We start from the raw sequence: 12500 nt of genomic DNA on the forward strand, positions 1-12500 counted from the left end.
TCAAATAGATACAAGCAGATACTGAACCCATTGCAGCAGTTTTTGCAACCAAAACATCAATATCGCTGTCTGATAAGGGCTTTGTTGCATTTTCACTGCTTGTTCTGAGCATTGTCTAGAAAGTGTTATTTTTTCATAGTCAGTTACATTTTAGGAGTAAAGAAACTAGTACACCAACATCTCCCTTGGTTCTCTTGTGATGGGTAACGTCTTTGGTAGAGCGGTCATAATTTAATCTGCGAAATTTTATTCTCTATAGGTACTTTATTATTGTTATTATTACTAACCAAGCTACAACCCTATTTGGAAAAGCAAGATGCTATAAGCCCAAGGGCTCCAATAGGAAAAAATAGCCCAGTGAGGAAAGGAAATAAGGAAATAAATAAATGATGAGAATAAATTAACAATAAATCATTCTAAAAACAGTAACAACGTCAAAACAGATATGTCATATATAAAGTATTAACAACGTCAAAAACAGATATGTCATAAATAAACTATAAAAAGACTCATGTCAGCCTGGTCAACATAAAATCATTTGCTCCAACTTTAAACTTTTGAAGTTCTACTGATTCAACTACCCGATTAGGAAGATCATTCCACAACTTGGTAACAGCTGGAATGAAACTTCTAGAATACTGTGTAGTAATGAGCCTCATGATGGAGAAGGCCTGGCTATTAGAATTAACTGCCTGCCTAGTATTACGAACAGGATAGAATTGTCCAGGGAGATCTGAATGTAAAGAATGGTTGGGGTTATGAAAAATCTTATGCAACATGCATAATGAGCTAATTGAATGACGCTGCCAAAGATTAGTATCTAGATCAGGAATAAGAAATTTAATAGACCGTAAGTTTCTGCCCAACAAATTAAGATGAGCATCAGCAGCTGAACACCAGACAAGAGAACAATACTCAAAACAAGGTAGAATGAAAAAAATTAAAACACTTTTTCAGAATAGATTGACCACCGAAAATCTTGTAAGATTTTCTCAATAAGCCAATTTTTTGTGCAATTGAAGAAGACACAGACCTAATGTGTTTCTCAAAAGTAAATTTGCTGTCGAGAATCACTCCTAAAATTTTAAAATTCATACAAATTTAAAGAAACATTATCAATACTGAGATCCGGATGTTGAGGAGCCACCGTCTTTGACCTACATGCAATCATACTTTGAGTTTTATTAGGATTCAACTTCATACCCCATAATTTACATGCACTAATTTTAGCTAAATCTCTATTAAGAATTCACCAACCCCAGATCTACATTCAGGGGATGAAATTGATGCAAAGAGAGTAGCATCATCTGCATATGCAACAAGCTTGTTTTCTAGGCCAAACCACATGTCATGTGTATATAGTATGAAAAGTAATGGGCCAAGAACACAACCCTGTGGAACACCTGATATCACATTCCTATACTCACTATGGTGCCCATCAACAACAACTCTCTGAGATCTATTACTTGAAAAATCAATCAAAATGCTAAGAGACGACCCACCCACTGTTTGAAAACAAGAGCCTCATGATTAACACGGTCAAAGGCAGCACTAAAATCAAGGCCAATCATATGAACTTCCTGACCACAATAAAGGGATTTCTGTACAGCATTGGAGATTGTAAGAAGGGCATCACATGCTCCAAGGCCTTTACAAAAACCAAATTGCAAACTAGGGAATAGATGATTACCCTCAGCAAACCTATTAAGATGTTTTGCCAGAAGACGTTCAAAAACTTTAGATAATATGGGAGTTATGGAAATTGGGCAGTAATCAGTGGGACTTGAGCTACCACAAACACATTTTCATAGAGGAGTAACATTACCAATTTTCCAACAAGTGCTAAAAGCTCCTCTTCTTGCTAACTTGCGCAAAATAACAGATAACTTTGGAGCTAAGAAATCTGCTGTCTTTATAAAAAAAACAAAGGAAAAATGCCATTTGGGTCTACACTTCCATAAGTATCAAGGTCCATCAACAGAGCTTTAATCTCACGAGATCGATAAGCTAAACTAGTTAGTTTAGCCTCCAGAGAACAGGAATGAGAAGTTCAAGTTTTTCATTACTCTGTTTACTGACAAAAACATCAGCCAAAAGGATTGCCTTTTCCTTTGGACAGTGAGTGACTGAGCCATCTGGTTTAAGTAAAGGAGGAACTGTTGCATCTACACCAAAGAGTGCAGATTTAAGGGTAGACCACCATTTATGTTCCTGAGTTGTACCAGAAAGGGTTTCTTTTATGGTTAAATTGTACTCCTTTACAGTTGAGGCATTAACTCTCTGAACAAAAGTTCGAAGCTGAGTATAGTTGTTCCAGGTCAAATCTGATCTGTTACCCTTCCCAAGATGATAGGCCTCCTGCTTCTCCAAATAAGCACGTCTACATTCATCATTGAACCACGGTTGGTCCTTCACTCGGTACCTTAGCACACGAGAAGGGATACGCCTATCAATTATGTTGACTAGATTCACATTCAAAGGGACAACAGGATCTACACTATTATATAATTGTGACCAATTCAAGCACAAAAGATCATGAAAAATCCCATTCCAGTCTGCTTGGGATTTCATCTGATTTTTACAAGAGTATGATATATCATGGACAGGCTGTTCAGTCTTCACCACTAATGAAATCAAGGCATGATCAGAAGTCCCGACTGGAGAACCAACCTTACTAGTTATAATGCCAGGGGAGTCAGTGTATACAAGGTCCAAGCAATTACCAGACCTGTGAGTAGCCTCATTTATGATTTGCTCACAACCTGATTCAGAGGCAAAGTCTAAAGCTCTTAAGCTATGGCGATCGGTAGGAGAGAAAGAACTTAACCACTCCCTATGGTGAGCATTAAAATCACCAACAAAGACAAAAGAAGTCTTTCTATCATTTTCTTGTATCTTAGCCATAATGGTAAGAAGACAATCGAAGATAGAATCATCCATGTCTGGATTCCGGTAAATGGAACACAAATAAAAGTTGTTATGCCTGCCACAAACTTTTATTACCTGAATCTTATGACATCCACATTGATAGCAGGACTTATGAGAAGCCGGGTACTCGGTCCTAATATACACCGCCATTCCCCTGGCCCTAGGGATGGCATCACGTTTCAACATTATTGGTTTCTTAAAACCACTTATAAGGAGCTCAGAGGATTGCCTCATATTAGAAACCAAAGTTTCTGACCATAAAAGAATATGATACTGTCTGGACGCAACTGTAAGGTCTTGGATATTTGCATGAAGACCACGAATATTGCAATACAAAAGACGACATTGACGAAATCTAGGACGTACTGGTCCCGGATTTCGCTCAATGTCTCCAGATAGCATAAAAATTAATAGAAATAAAAAAGATACATCATAATTAAAAATTAGACTAAAAAGAATTGTAACAAAAACAATATGCACAGAATTATAAACAAAGTGATTGATGAAACCCATGGACTATAGTAAAAAGTCGGAAGAACTGGTCACCATGGAGGAGCCGATACACCATGCAAGGCTAAATACCCTCCAGGATAGCCACTTCAAATGAAGGGAGGACATTAAGGATGGTTTTGAGAAGAAAAAAAATCAGAAAAGGAAAAGAAAACCTCTTGATAAACCACCAGGCATCCATGGCCCTTCGATTAAGCCTGTCCAACACACCATTTCAAAAACAAGAGGAAGAAAAAAAAATAATAAGATAGAATAGTGTGCCCGAGTGTACCCTCAAGCAAGAGAACTCTAACCCAAGATAGTGGAAGACCATGGTAAGGAGGCTATGGCACTACCCAAGACTAGAGAACAATGGTTTAATTTTGGAGTGTCCTTCTCCTAGAAGAGCTGCTTACCATAGCTAAATAGTCTCTTCTACCCTTACCAAGAGGAAAGTACACTGAACAAATTGCAGTAGAGTAATTAACCCCTTGGGTGAAGAAGTTTTTAGTATCTCATTGTTGTCAGGTGTATGAGGAAGGACGAGACTAAGTAAAGAGTAGGCCAGACTATTCTGTGTACGTGTAGGCAATGAAATAATAGAGAAGGGAAAACTATTCAGATGAAAATAACTTGAAGCAGTCGTGCTTACTTTGTGTTATGTTAGTGGTCTTCATTTGAATAGGCAAAACATTGGGTATATCCGAAATCTATTATTTTGCTAGATAAAAGGAATCTCTCTCTCTCTCTCTTTCTCTCTCTCTCTCTCTCTCTCTCTCTCTCTCTCTCTCTCTCTCTCTCTCTCTCTCTCTCTCTCTCTCTAAAATACTTCATAGGACCCAACCAATCCCATTCTCTCATCCGTAAAATCATTCACTTTCTCTATTTTACCCTCAAATATTTATTCCTGTTCACATTTACTCTCAACTCTCTTCTTTTGCATGAACTCTTTTAACTTAGATTTCATTTTCTTTTCACATCACCAATCTTTACATAATAATTTTCAAATGAATCAGTAGGCACTTCATTCACAGTCTATAACTTTTATATAACAGAGCACTTAAATTTGGGGATGTTTTTTCTTAGATTGCTCTCTTCATAGACCACTTGATAATCTATGACATCTTATACCCAATATCACATCAAAATAGTCATACTCTTGCCTATATGAGATATTTAATGCTATAATAAATTCCAACACCTCTCAACAACATATCCTACATACCTCACAACTTTAAAGCGATAGCCTCCTTATCAGGTCCATTATCTCACCGTTAGCCTTTTCTATATATATATATATATATATATATATATATATATATATATATATATATATATATATATATATATATATATATATATATATATAATTGGCCATATCTTGGCTGCGCTCAAAAACCGAAAAGACGGACTGTCCTCCAGATAGTTCTCAGAATCAGTTTCTCCATTTAGTGTCGATACGTGTTTGGATTCATTACATCAACCTTCATCACGACTGCATAATGATGGAATTACACTTGAATATTAAGGCATTGGTGGTGTATATGTTTATAGAAAAAATATATGGGAACTTCGAAACCAATTAACAAAAAGTGGTGAATGAAAATTTAGAGATAAAGATTAAAAATATAAGAACAATTTTTTTAATCAGTACATAAAAGATTTGTTCACAAGGCTTCACAGAATGTCATGAAGCTTACAATTCCAATTTCTGCAGCCAGATTGACGTTAGTTCTTCAGGAATGCTAGGCCTTGTTCAAAGCAGGCTTATTCATGAAGTTTACACGCTCCCTCAGAAATTAGAATTTGGTTTGCATAGATCTCGGACTCTATTCATTTGGAGCAGCGCCTTTCCTTAGGACAAATTTTGGTCTCGATGATACTGCATTTTCGCTGCTATGAAATGCAGTAGGTTTTGCACTCCCATCCATTCCATTTTTCTTCTTTCTCCGATACAGAATAAAATTCAAAGGTCACAAAGAGGTTAATACACAGATTTTAAAACTGGTCTCGAATGTGGAACGCAGTAGGCCTATATGACGTGAAGCTTACTCGCTCCCTCAGAAGTTCCATATTTGGAGACTGTTTTGGTCCCTAATTCCAGTTCATCGGGAACTACATCACTCTCCACAACAGCCTGGAGTATATATATATATATATATATATATATATATATATATATATATATATATATATATATATATATATATATACATAAATACACACACACACACATATATATATATATGCACATACACATATATGTGTATATATTAGTGTGTAAATATATATGCATATACACACACACACACACACACACACACACACACACACACACACATATATATATATATATATATATATATATATATATATATATATATATATATATATATATATATATATATATATCCAACAGAAAGTTTTTATATAAATTTACAGATTTTTATTACTTTAAGGAAGTTAAATGACATGGATTATACTAATGAGTTTAAAATTTGGTGCTTAAAACCTCTTATTGATTATGACTGAGAAAGGTTCGAATGAAGAATGATTAGTAGAAAATTATAAAGGGAATTACTTTTTAAAATCAATTTGTTATAAATTGATAAGTAAATTAATCCCCAATATCAATCTGTTACAATTGTATTGGCTCAGTAAAAGCGTATACTAAATATTGTTGCATGAGTACAATATAGGTGAATAAAAAATATTCCAGTGTATAGATATTAGTAAATACAATAATCTTATGATTTTTTTCTATTCTTAAATTCAACAACAAAAAATTACTAAAACATTATTCAAGTTGACAATGCGAAGCTAGTACAGCGGTAACGTGTTTGCCTCGCATTCGCGTGGCAAGAGATCGATCCCCGCTCAGGGCCGTGAGTTTAAGCTGTTTACTGGGGAGGCTACTGCTGTGGTAGGGCACCACAGTGGCGGGTTGGGCTTGCCCGGCTGACGTTCTGGTGAGCTTCTATTCTGATGGAACTGAAACCAGACACCTTTATATCTCTGCCATGAATAGATAAGCAGAAATCTCTTGGTTGGCACTACTTTCTTTCTTTCTTTCTTTCTTTTTATTCATAAAAAGAACATTGATTTTCTATCTAATAATGTTTTTTTCATTAATTAATTTTTTCTATATATGTTCAAAGTTCTAAAAGAATTTCACTTTCATTCCGTTCTTTTTCGTCATGAAAACATTTCATAGATAAACCATAACATTTTGCACCTAAGATCTCTAACTTAAAACAAACAGAATTAATATAGAGAGTACAAGAATTTTTATTACAAGGTAAAAATATTAATCATACCAATAAACTATGATGAAAGTTAGCAAATTTATTAACAGACCATTGAATGATATAGATATCATATTTTTTTTTAAACCGAGGAATTTTAATTCACTTGCAGTTTTATCAAATTTACCGATCTGTTGTATGAACGAAACAAAAGAAATATGTTGTATCGACGGAAAATGTTTTATTCTTCCCCTCTATGTGGACGCAGGTGTACGCCCCATGTTTGGATATAATCATCAGTGTTTACTGTTCACGCTCTTTCAAACTTACCATTATCCTTTGCTTTTAAGATTTCCCTTTGTTTTCACATTAAAATACAAACCAAGACTAAAATGAAAGAGGTGGTTTTACAGAGATGTTTTAGTCGTTAATTAAGCAAATAGATTTATACGTTGTGAAGAAGCTGCTCGAAAAAAAAGAAAAAAAAAAGAAAAAAAGCCAGGCACATTAACATCCAAAACCATCATATGAGGATTGCCTTACCAAGCCGCACTACATGCCTTAGCTGTAAATTATCTATTAGTAAAAGGAGATATATCTTTAAATTCTTATCTTTATTGTGATCACAATTAATGAAATTAACTTTAAGAGGTAAGACAACCTTTAATTCTTCTATACACTTTTGATTCAAGATCTTTCGTCGTTAACAAGAAAAGTATAGACCAGAGCTTGAAGTGTTGGGATAGTAGGGAATTTCCAAAAGTTTAAACATTGCAATATCAGTTACTGAAATAAGGTATGAAGGGGGAGGCAGCCTACCTATTATGAAGAAGAAAACTGCAGAACTTTTTTTTTGAGTTGAATTAAAGGTATTAGAAATATTCCATTTGAAGAATCAACCCAATCTTCAACTCTTGTAAATAAGTTCAGTCAGACTGATGGAATATAATAGAACGTGGTTAATTCTGCGTAATCTCAGTTATCCATTAGTAGAGTTTTATTCTAATGTTTGCTGAAGAACTCCATTAGAGCATTCCAAAGAAGTATTTTAACAGCAAACGTCAATATATTGGGGTTTCTTTATTTTTGATTATCACAAATACCTCACTAAAAAGATTGGATTCCAGATAATTCCTTTTACTTTTACTTTCTCTTGAATTCCAGCTTTGTTATATAAACGAAATCCAATGAAGACTGGTCTATAGAAAAAAGTAAAAATAAATATCAATCAAATGAACGAACAGACACACAGACATGCATATATGGATGATCAGATCTTTTAGTCGAAACCCGTCAGCCAGTAAGGCAATTTAAAGTCTGAAGTCAGTTACATTTACTGTAGCTATAGTCATGTGATTGATTAATGGAAGGACCAGATGGTTTATGTAAAGTAAAAAGTAAAAAGCATCATCGAGGTAGACGATGGTGACTGATTGAAAGCATAAAGTACTAGATTTTACTGGCCATCGAGTAAATTGCTCAAATGGTTCACCTATGGAAGACTGAATGGAACATGAATTATATTAATTTGTTTTATCTATCGGTTGTATGTTTTGGTCATTTAATTAGATTGCAATATGGCATCCTGTCCTACTACTGTATATCATACAGGAAATTGGCTTCACGTTTGATCAGTTGGTTGCCAAGGTATAATTATCACACTTTCAGAATAATTATCATCAATTATAGTTGAGTAGATATATGTTTATCGGCCATCATTTGAAGAATTCTTTGCAGGAATATGTTATCTCTTAATGAAAGATGTCAAGTAAGCTTTTTAAAGAAACTTTTATTTGATATAGAATTGAAGGATTTACCAATATAAGGTTTTAACGTTAACACTGGTTGGAACTTACGGCAGCGCACAATAACAGGTTTTACTACTGATATTGTTGGCAAAATGTTATTTGAAAAAATCACACGATGTCACTTTGGTGAAATCAACTTTTCTGTTATATATAAATATCACTAATTCACTCAAGTTACCAAGTGCAGTTAGCACTTAGGTTTTGACCTCTTTCAAAACCTCTGGTGGAATGATTGGTAGCAAGCTTGTCTTCCACTTGAAAATACTAGGGTTTGATCCCAGAATGAGATTTTTATCCATATTGACTTATTATGGTAATTTGAATTAAAAGTAATTAATTGTGTCACATGGTGGGTCGGGAACACACACACACTCACACTCATATATATATATATATATATATATATATATATATATATATATATATATATATATATATATAAAGTCATATTTAGTAACGGGTGACTCCAATAACCAATAAAATGAAAACATAGCAAACTTACAATTAGCACAGCTTGTTCTCTTACAACAGTTGATTTTACTATTTTAATCTCTAGAATAACAAACTTGAACTCTTATGACTGTCCCAGAGTGTTCCTGACATTAAAATAACCATCTTTCCCTTTCTTAACATCTTGTACTCACAGCGAAAAAAATGTCTATTCGGAATCCTTGAAACAATGACTTTTCTTTACTAAGCAATTCAACTTTTATACGTTCTATTCTGTAGTGGATTCACAGACCTTTCATATTTCAGGATATACAATTCTATATTATCTTAGTTTTACAATAGCAATTCTGTACACAGAGTAGGTCTGCAAATCCTATGGCTCTACGTCCAGAAGTTGAGATGCTATAACTGTTACCTGGAAAAATCAAGGTCTCTGGAAAAAAGAGAAAAAAAAATCTGTGGTATAATCAGTCGATAAAATCATTAACCTACAAAACAATCCTATGTTTCTGGTAATTGTCGAGACAGTGAGCATCATCTTCCAATAATGCTTCATTGAAGAACTAGGCTTCCTCAGGAAATATTCTCTCCTCCACCATAAGAAACAAACCAGCAAAATTAGTTGAATATACCTATGAGGATTCCCTACGTCAAGTGTCCCAAGGGAATGGCTTGTGAACTATATAAACTTCGTGATAGGACAGGAGAGGTCGAATGAATATTCAATCATAGGACATTCTACTAAACATAGGGACCAATTAGGAGTCACTTTCGCCGGGCCATATACAGTAATACAAACTTTCCGGTGTAACTAATTTACTTATAAAGCTTCATCAGCACCCATTCCGATCTCTCTAGGCTCAAGTCTAGACCAATGAAATCCCTTCATTAACTTCTATTTTCAGTTGACCCTTTTTTGGTATTGCATTGTGGTATCTATTTCTGAATGAGCGTTACCTTGAAGATAACCATGGAGTAATGGCCAAAATACATTTTGAAATGTGATAAATTGGAAAACGTTTCAAGGATTGTCATCATTTTCACTAGAAGACTGTGAAAGAAATGTCTCCTCAAGATAACAGAAGTATTTACAAATGCGATAAAAAACCTATTTTCAATATATATATATATATATATATATATATATATATATATATATATATATATATATATATATATATATATGCATATATATATATATATATATATATATATATGTATATATATATGCATACACGTTAACGAGGTGAAAGGGTTTGTATATCGCCTTGATCAACCAAGGTGTCCTAGACAGGGCCACCATCACCATTCCGCAGTGGCCAGCGTGGTGATGAAAACTGTTCGAATCTCTTTATTAATTTTATTATTATTATTACTTACTTACTTACTTACTTACTTATTATTACTTACTAAGCTACAACCCTAGTTGGAAAAGCAGGATGCTATAAGCCCAGGGGCTCCAACAGGGAAAATAGCTCAGTGAGGAAAGGGAACAAGGAAAAATAAAATATTTTAAGAACAGTAACAACATTAAAATAAATATAACTTTATAAACTATAAAAACTTTAAAAAACCAGAGGAAGAGAAATAAGATATAAGACAGAACAATGTGCTCAAGTGTACCCAAGCAAGAGAACTCTAACCCAAGACAGTGGAAGGCCATGGTACAGAGGCTATGGCACACCCAAAATTAGAGAACAATGGTTTGATTTTGGAGTATCCTTCTCCTAGAAGAGCTGCTTACCATAACTAAAGAGTCTCTTCTACCCTCACTAAGATGAAAGTGGCCACTGAACAATTACAATGCAGTAAGAAGAATTCTTTGGTAATTTCAGTGTTGTCAGGTGTATGAGGACAGAGGAGAATATGTAAAGATTAGGCCAGACTATTCGGTGTGTGTCTGTAGGCAATGGGAAAATGAACCGTAACCAGAAAGAAGGATACAATGTAGTACTATCTGGCCAGTCAAAAGACCCCATAACTCTCTAGTGGTAGTATCTCAACGGGTGGCTGGTGCCCTGGCCAACCTACTACCTACTGACATGAATTGACATATCTAAGACCTTTGTCCTGCAGTGGATTAGAAACGGCTGCATTTGTTGTTCTTGTTGTTGTTAAGAGGTATTCATATATATATATATATATATATATATATATATTTTCTCAGAGCTCGGGCATTATTCAAGTGTAAAAGATTTATGTAAAAAGCAAACAGATTAGTTTGAAACTCCAGAGGTTATGTAGTCTCCAGCCGTGATATATAATATAAAATAATATACAGTATGATATATATATATATATATATACATATATATATATATATATATATATATATATATATATATATGGTGCCCAGACTCGGAACCATAATATATATTTCGGTGCCCGGACCCGGACCATACACATTTTGATGCCCAGACCCCGGACCATAATATATATTTTGGTGCCCAGACACGGGACCATAATACATATATATATATATATATATATATATATATATATATATATATATATATATATATATATATATATATATATATCCACTGCGGTCCCAAGGCCAACATACATTGGGACAAGGAGCTGTGTAACCTTGTAGAGGTGCAGTGGCTTAAGCCTACCATAAGACTGCTTGGGGGTTATGTTGGAACCTCTGTGACCTATTAGGAAGCAAAAGGCTTATGGATGGTACGAATTAATAGCTCTGAGGGCTCACGACAGGCCTAGCAAGCCGGTGAGCTGCTATAAATTGCTCATGAACCGCACGACTTGCTTCAGGACGGACCCATTGATCAAAGGATGCCCGGGCACATCCTGACTCGGAATGTTATGGGACATGGACAAGGAAGTGGAGCTTTGAGATTGGGAACAATTAATCTAAGTACTTTGCGAGGTAAGGAGGAGGAGGTAATCATGATGATGGAGGAGAGAAATATAGACATTTTGGGACTGTGTGAAACCTATTACCAGGAGAAGGAACAAAATTATTGCATAACAATTACCAATTACTTTACAAAGGTGGAAGAGCTGCACGACACGGAGTAGGCTTTATTGTGAGGGAAGAGCTAGCTGGAAAAATTAGTCTTGTAAATTACAAGAGTGATAGGATTATTGGCTTTTCCTTTAAGTTGGGAATGTTTAAAGCCAGTATAATTCAGGTGTATGCACCACAGCAGGGCCGCCCTCAAGAAGAAAAGGAAGAATTCTACAGAGATCTGCAGGAAGTAAAAGATTCTGTCCCATATGTAGAGAATGTATTAATAATTGGAGACATGAATGGACATATTGGGTAAGACAGGACAGGCATAGAGAGAATATTAGGAGCGTTTAGCATTGGAGACAGAAATAGAGAGGGAGAAAACATAATTGATTTCTGCATGCAGAACCAGATGTCCATAATGAACTCTTTCTATAATCATAGAGACAGCCACAAGTGGACGTGGTATCGGTGGAACTCGGCCTTCGGAGTATACACTGAAAAATCAATGATTGACTTGGCAATAACAAATAACAAAAATATGGTAAGAGATGTAAAAAGTATTCCCTCAGTGTCATTCGATTCAGATCACAGGCTTCTCTTAAT

Source organism: Palaemon carinicauda, chromosome 26, assembly GCF_036898095.1.
Source record: "Palaemon carinicauda isolate YSFRI2023 chromosome 26, ASM3689809v2, whole genome shotgun sequence".
Lineage (NCBI taxonomy): Eukaryota > Metazoa > Arthropoda > Malacostraca > Decapoda > Palaemonidae > Palaemon > Palaemon carinicauda.